Genomic DNA, 8,881 nt, shown 5'->3' with positions numbered 1-8,881 from the left:
CTTCCAAGATATAATGCATTATATATTGCTCTGTCCATTATGGCTAATGTCATTTAGGTCCCGTTTGGTTGATGGAATATGAGTGGAATAAGAAAACGAAATTAGAATATGTTTTATATTCGTTGTTTGGTAAGCTCAAGCGGAATTGGGAATAGGAGGACATATTCCAATTTTGCCCCTAAAATGAGCATATGTCTATGCCAAAAAATATCTGTTATTGGAATAGGCCATTTCCATTCCCATTCCGATTTTCCATTAAAAAATATTTTTATTATTATTATTTTTTTAAAAATTTTTTTTAAAATTTTTTTTTTAAAATTTTTTTTTTTTTAAATTAATTTTTATTTTTTTTTAAATTTTTTTTTTTTTGATTTTTTTTTACTTTTACTTTTTGAATTTTTTTTGTTAATTTTTTTTAAAATTTTTTTTTGAAATAACATTTTTTAAAATTATATCTATTTGTTTAAAAGAATAAAAATGAAAATGAATTAACTAAAAAAATAATAAATTTAAAAAAAAAATAGGAAAAATGTTTTTAAAAATACAAAACTTAACCTTATTCCTATTCTATTTTTGTACAACCAAACAATAGATTAACATATTCTCAGTCGAATTCCAAGTGCACCAAACATGATTGGAATTGCCTATTTCTATTCCCATTCCTCATTTCCATTCCCATTCCATTTTTCTATTCTAATTTTCTGTTCCTATGCCAGCAACCAAACGGGGCCTTATATCTTTATCCAACAGGATAACATTATTTGAAGCTTACTACCCCCTTAGTCAGGGTATAAATATGCTGGCCAATGTGTTTAAATAAAAATTATAAATGTATATTTTAAAAATATTATTAAACTGGGCTTACTTTGATAGGGGATTCATAAACAATATGACAATTGGAAATGAAGGATCAGGCGATATTTTTTTCTTTGTGTATGTGAGTGTATGTGAGTGCATTGCATGTAAGTAATTTGGGAATCAATTGAATAGCTATAGCAATCCAAAGTCTCTTATGTACACTACCAACCCAAAAGCTACCAATTCCATCTTTTTGTTGACCGCTAGCGCAACTATTATGTCCACCTATCCATCTTATTTCCTATAGTGGCTAACACCTGAGGACAATATAAAATTTATTAATTTAATATATATAGTTTTTCTTATCTTTTTGAATGACAATTGTTCATATGATTTATGAATTTCACAAAGTTAAGTAGTTTTGTTGTAATTTTTATAAATTTATAAGTTTTTTAAATTGTTGTTATTAATTTTTTATAAGTTTCTTCAAAACTTTTAATATATATTTTTAATTTATTTATTTAAATGAAAATAATGTGAATGACTAATTAATTTTCCATGTTTTCGAAAGATAATTTTTTTTTTTTTGGTGATTTATTTTCCAAGAAGTTGGAGATTTTAATAGTTTTCCTCAAAAGTTACATTTAATTTATTACTTTAATATAATATATTTATCCTTTACATTACTTCTTAAATATGAAGGGCTTATATTTGAATTTGATTTTTATTTAAATAATTTTTATATGAATTTTATTTCTTATTTTTTAATTAATAATTTGAAATGGTGTTTTTTAAAATAATATGTAAGATATTAAAAATTAATTATGTATTTTTATTTATATATATTTACTTTTAGTAAAATAATGATGATGTAATTTGACATTGCTTGAGTTAAGAATGTGTGAATAATATGATTTGTTTTAATAAAAATTAATTGTTTTGTGTTATTTATATAGTTATTTTCTATGTTATCTGTTGGTAAATAGATTGTTCTTCTTATTCTCCTTTTAATTTGCCCAATTTGTAATCAAGAACAACTTTACACAACAGTTGGGAAACTATTTCTAAGAATAACTAGTTTCCCTCTGAATTAAGGTACAACTCCATATGTGAATAATGTTCAAAGAATTATGTTTCTCTCCTAAACTAACACGGGGTATGCTCTTAACCTGAGAGCAGAAGAGGCAAATTGAATTAAGCCTAAACAGGATCTTAATCCAGGCAAGAAAAACTTTCTAATCTATAAACCAAGCAATAGAACTCACAATTCTTATGAATCCATATACTCAGCATTTAATTAACCTACAACAAATGCTAACAGAAAAATAAATGAGATGATTAAAGACTTCTAATGAATCTTTCTTTGAATACACCAAAGCACTTCTTACTGTGGTTAATTCATATCCTCATGACAAAAGAATAAAACATCTTTTCTCTCCTTTTGTAATTTGGAAAAAGAAAGACACATAGAAGCAATGACTAATCAAATGGAACAGAAAACCATTGACATAAAATCCTCTTTATTGGCTCTGCAATATTAAGTTTGATACATCAACAATTTTTTCCCCCTCCTACTTGAGCTCTCTGACTGTATCTAGAAAAGGTCGAACCCCACAATCTCTATTTACAATAGTTTATATAGGGATTACAATATATGATCTTCATGAGAATGTGAAGTGTTTCAAATTCCAAAATTTGAAAAGTCTGAAGCCATGGACTTACGAAGATACAATAAGAAGGACCAAAATGACTTTGTCTCTTCATCTGACCTTGCTCGAGAAGAAGAATTGAATAGACATATCTCTAATCCATATGATTAAGTTTATAATTATCAAACTACTCGCCATCAAATTGAAGATGTATTATAAACACTTGAAGTCTCATAGTTATAACGGAACTAGCATTGCCAAAGCTTCTTTCCTATATCATTCAACTATCTCAATGATCATGAAAAATATGTACAGCAACATTGGAATTATAAGTTTTTTTCTCTGGAAGATTTTCCTTGTCACTGTTGACCTCTTGCTAGCTGATTACACTCTCTCTCTAAATTCCATGGGTGTTTATTGTCATCATCTAATATGACATTGTAATCGGTGAAATAGCTAATATAAGTAATACTGAGTATCCAAACCCTTAGTATGTTTGTTGTCAAACCCATCACCTTTACCATGCTAACTTCTTCAACATTGCAAATTATTGCTCGACTCTTGACTCTTGCAGGGAGTACACTGTGAAGCACAACATGATGATAAGAAGGTTCTAATGCATCATTGAGAGAAGTTGGTATTACAGTTGCAAGCAACCCAGAAGATCTTTTGTTCCTCTCTGTAGTTATCAGCCCAAGGGTAAAAATATGCACAGAACCAGAGGAGCTGGTTGCTGCAAGTAGACGAGGAAGGTGTGAAGGTGGTCCAAATGAAAGAGAATAGATAACAGCTAGAGATGTACCCCTCTGGAAAGTGAATCTCTCTGAAGGTTGTGACACTAGATAAACCCTTATAACAGTTCCTTGCTCTGAAGCTGTCGCTAAATATGATCCATCTGAAGACAAAGCCATGGCTGCCAATGGTGACTTATGGGCATTTATCTTTTGGGTTAGGGACAATATCAATTGAATCCAAAATGATTGGGTTGTTTAAATCATAAATGTATGTACTCTCCTCTAACACCACAACAAGTCTTTTCCTATTTAGTTGAATTGCAAGAATAGCTGTGACAAAATTTAGCTTTTTGAGAAAAGTTCTTGTCTTGGTAATGGACAAACAGAGCCTACGAGGAGATAATGCAGGTTGCTCACCAGCTCCAACTATGGCAAGCAAGCTTGTACTGTAGAGCATCTCCACAATGTTTATAGCCCCATCATCTTTTCGATAACACAAGTTGCCGCCTTCACAATTAAAAATCTTATAACCATCCCTTGTTTACTTAGGATGTGTTTTTACAAAGACTTTCGAACAATCTCGTTGGATGAAACTTCGTTGAGTTTCCAATCGATATAACAAAGCTCCATGTCATTAAGGTATTTTTCACTCCTCGACACCTGTTACTAACATGCTGATTTGTTATTAAAGTGTGGGCACGCCATTTGGTTACCGTAACCGAATCTGGAACCTGCTTGTCTCCCAAATCTTATCGGCCTGATCTTTCCTCATATAACATTACACATCTTATAATTGAGGAAGGGTAAAGTATAACGGATCAATATAATGTTCATAAAACATTTGTTTGTTTCTTTTCGAATTTCTATTCACTAACACCTGCCCTTATATACTTCTGAATAACCTTTGGGTGGAGATGGTGTACATGAGGCATTTGGTCAAACAATTGGTGTAGGATTCCTTCAGTTGCCAAGCCATTGACTCTAGATGCCACCGATGCAGACTGGAGAGTGAATCGATCTGTTAAGACTTAACCATGCATTATTTAGAACTTGATCCTTGATGCTTCAGATACATGGTATGTTTCGCCTATTGACATATGACTGAGTCTAAGAAGTGTGATGTGCTCGGTCTGCTGCTTTTGTTGTTCTGATTGGCCATCTTCTTACAGATCCAAGTGTTTACTTGTTATGTGGGAGCCTCCATCCTCAAGCACGTGTTTGCCGATAGTCTTTCAAATTGCATGACTATTCCACTTCAGATTTGGGTTCTATACCGTGAGTTTCTTCGGCTCATTTGATATCTTAATTCCTCAGAATGAGACATGATAACAAAGATGCATCTGACTCTACATTCTTCAAAATATTTCATGAGGCGTAGAATAACTCGATCCTTTTACACACGACCATTTTGTTTGGAAGTCGGGGTAGGTGAGTCAACGTTTCCTCTTCTGAGATCTTTTACACAATCTTCCATGAGCTTGACTTGTGTCTGTACGATGGAATTGCTGCATTAATAAAGGCTTCATTTTGCCAAACCATGCAACTTCACTGTATACCCGTATATCATTCCAAGGAGGTGATGACCATTAGCACCATTTGGAATTTCAATGCTAGGCTCATTAACAGGGCATAAAGTTGCTTCTGTTTCACGACGAAGTCTCATCTCAAAGCATGAAATTACAAATGAATATCGAGATTGTGGCAATTCTATCCCCTGTTTGTCTTTCCAGGGATGAACCCAATTCTCCAATTGACTCTAATTTTTCTTTATATTCCATGATTGGAACTTTTTCACTAGTGACCCACCACTGTTATTGTGATATTCCCCCAAATGTATTGCATAGCCTTATAATGTTAATATCTATGCATATTGTTGAACTTGTGACTTTGAATGAACTTTGGAATTTAAATATGGAATAAGACCATTAGGAATCTCACAACATGAAATCCATAAGCTTGTGTCTAAAAACTCAATCAATGCTCTTGAAATGGGCTTCAAAGCAATGTTCACATGTCATAGCTCTGTTAATGTTCCACCCACATTGAAGCGTAAAGCATATAATCCATATGTGACAAGTATATATGCCCACTTCTGTCTATGGCATCCAATGAGCTTGAATTTAGAGTGCTCAAACTTTTTATCCCCAGTGATAATATTTTCAAAATTTTGAGCGAGACTAATGTGATTTCTGATATAAGCTTGTAAATTTGAAATTCCATTTAGACGCAAGACCATCCACAACTTCAAAAACATGATATCCTTGCCGGGTTGGGATCTATAACCTACCCAATATGAACAAACCTTTAGAACAACCCAACTGGCTTAGAGAAAGAAAGGCAATGAAAGGGAAACCCGGCAAGGATAGCCTACCTAAGGAAGACTTAGACCTAGACACAAAACTGAATTGAGGACTATATGACTCCAATATTGTCAAAAAAAAATTGGTGACTTAAAGTCAGGCAACATTATCCAAACATAATTTTTTATTACTAATTTTTTTTTTATAAAAAATCTCATTATGTTTAATGTTTCTAAATGTTTTACTATTTTGTTTATGTTTTGATGGTGCACGAATGGACTCTACCAATGATTCATGTGATCAAATAAATGTTGCAGGAAATAAAGTAGTTGCAAAAATCATTCCTATTGCAACATTACATCTTTATAGGAGTGTATGGACAATCAAGGCTAGAGTTACTACAAAGACTCGTCTTCATTAGTTCAACAATGCAAGAGGAGATGAATTTTTTTTAGCTTTGATTTGGTTGATTTTGATGGTGGGGAAATTACCTACACATAGATTACCAACATACACAGAAATTACCTACCCTAGGCTCATCAAAAGTACAACTCATAAAATAACACTTTTCACCTCATCCCCTATACATAAAACACAGTATTCACCTCAGTCTTTTACAAGCAATTAGAAAGCACCAAGCACCTAAAGACCAATCTCGATATCACCTCAGTCCTATACAAGCAACTAGAAAGCACCAAAAGATAAAACATAATAATCACCTTAGTCCTATACAAGCAACTGGAAAGCGTCAAAATATAACTGATGAAAGACTCAAGGTTATAGCAAAAAAGTCATGCACCATTCACCTTAGTTCTATACAAGAAACTAGAAAGCATTAACAAACAACATCAAATCTCATCATAAAAAACATGTGACACATAACCATGGTTAGGTATAAATATCATATACAAAACATCATCATGACATCACATGACAACACCAAACCAATAACTCTTTGCCTCTAGTAGACATCCAAAATTAGTCAAAACTCTAAGTCAACCCCAAACCCAACACAAAAGAAATCATACAACTGATAGTGTAGTTTTGTAGATTTTTGTTTGGTTTGAAAACAGACAATTTTGATTTAATAGTAGGGTTTAATTTACATGTCGTTATAAGTTTTTGACTTAATACAGTTTACAAATTTATCCCTTATAACTGAACCCATTTTCCCTTTTAACTTAGAAAACACAATTTACCACTACAGAACTAACACCTTCATAATAACATCATAAAATAATTTAAATAATAAATATCAATTTATTTAAATAATGATTATCAATTTATTAATAAAATAATACAAATTATTAATAACCATATTTATTACTAAAAAAAAAAACTTAATCTAAATTTATTAATATCATTTAATATTAATTTAATTAATTAATAACAATTAACAACTATATTAATTAAATTAATTAATAAAACTATATTAAAAAAACATTTATAAAATTATTAATAAATTTTAATAAATTTAAATTTTAAAAAATATCATATTAAAAATGTTTTTAGGGCTCGTTAGCCTACCTTTAAAGGTTGTCGCAACAGTCTTTGCGGCCGCTGTAGAGTATTGTTGTATCAATAGTACCTGCTACTGTCACAACAATATTGTTGTGCAAAATCCACTATGTTTTCAATTTTGGTTAAAGGTGCATTTTAGCTAGAGGATAGCCACATCTACATCAATTTGAGTAGGATATTGACAAGTCAAGCACATAAATAAATCGTTGTAAGGTTCAAATTACTACACGAAATAAAACTATACAAAATAGTTTGCACAAATTAATACTTGTAGTGAAAAAAAGGGTAACTCCATGTTGTTTTTTGAGTTTTTGTGATTTTGATGAGCAGCTGTTGGAGGGCTTAGCTTTCTCCAATATTGCAATCTAAATAGTTTCAGGACAAATTTTATCCTCGGTTTCTCTGTGTTTTTGGGCTTATATGTACCTCAGTATTTCAATGAGTTCATAGTTGCTTATGGGCATGGTCCAGTCCACACTAGATCCCGATGGGTAGGATTTCTATTCCTCTTTACGAGGAGCTAGAGAAAGTTGATATCACATTTATTTTGGTGATATTGAGTTGAACTATGACATTTTGGAACTAAATTGTTTTTCTAACTAGATTATCTTGCAGTTCAACAACATTCTAAATGTGATTTTCTCATCACCAACAACAGTTGTTGGATTTGCAGCAATAGTATTAGATAGCACTTTGCATGTACACGAGAGTTCAACAAGGAAAGACTGAGGTTGGCATTGGTGGGGGAAGTCATGTAAATTCAAAATTGACCCTAGAAGTGAAGAATTTTATGCTCTTCCTTCCAGACTAAATAAGTTTTTCCCATCTGTCTAAAGAATCAACTCTATTATGTTAAGGTTGGGAATACCTCTATTATGGGTAGGTAGACAAATAATAATTTTGTATTCATTGGATATAATTTCATAGTAAGAAAGCCTTAGGTGTTAATATTTTACTACTTTTCCCCATATAGGGAAAAGTTTTGAGCACTGCCTTAAATAAGTCTATGCCCTAGTCAACAATCATTTAGATCTTTTTGATGACATGTGCTTCATACACAACAAAATAGAGTTGTGAATAGATAGGATGCTTTACAAAGTATTTTTAGATGTCATCTTGATTCAAAACTCTCAAGATGCACATGTTGTGCACATCTAGCTCAATTTGGAAAGTGTAATTATAAAGCTACAACGGTAAATCTTTAATTGTTCATGCTTTTGGTAGAATTGAACCAATGAGCATTTATTTTGGAACCCTCCTGAAAGAGGGATCAATTTAGTTTTCCAAATCTCTCCTTTTCTTAGATAGAGGAGTGCAGTAAAAACTATTGTATTTTTTACTAGAAAGTAAAAACTATGACAACTTTAACTTATTTTTAATATTTACTCGTTTTTTGTTCAAAATGATAATCTTTGCAATATTCTTGGCTGTAGGAATGGTACTGAACATTTTTTTAGATCGGGTAGTGATAAATTTACTTGTAGTGTAGTCTTTTCTTCTAGAATCCATTCATGGAAAGAGTAATTGTTTTTTTAAAAATTGATTTTGGCTTACAGACTGGGGAGATGGTTTGTCCCATCATCAATAACAATATGTTTTGAATATATTACTATTAAGGTCTTAAAGTTTTTTTTTTTTTTTTTTGATCGCTAAACAGCCTAGGCCATAATAATTTTATTATATGAAAAGAATGATTTACAATAGTGTTCTCTGTTCAAACGGGCACTGGTAGGAAAGAACGGAGAAGAAAACCTCCAGTCTTGCCTGGGACAAATGTCCTTTCTTATTATAAAATGAAAGGGGCATACCCCAGTGAACTAAAACCAAAAAAAAAATTAATTAATACAAATTATCGTCACCAAATGGTAAAGACCCTAAA

The 8,881-nt window shown here is 31.6% G+C and overlaps 1 pseudogene; it reads right to left on the bottom strand.

Moving 5' to 3' along the window:
- Window positions 1-2,806: 2,806 nt before the first annotated feature.
- Window positions 2,807-3,953, bottom strand: LOC149551284 (autophagy-related protein 18b pseudogene; annotated as a pseudogene).
- Window positions 3,954-8,881: the final 4,928 nt, after the last annotated feature.

This window comes from Cupressus sempervirens, chromosome 6 (genome assembly GCF_028749045.1).
Source record: "Cupressus sempervirens isolate cs-2001-9-10 chromosome 6, ASM2874904v1, whole genome shotgun sequence".
NCBI lineage: Eukaryota > Viridiplantae > Streptophyta > Pinopsida > Cupressales > Cupressaceae > Cupressus > Cupressus sempervirens.
The sequence above is the reverse complement of the archived record's forward strand: the minus strand, read 5'-3'. Positions and strand labels throughout refer to the sequence as shown.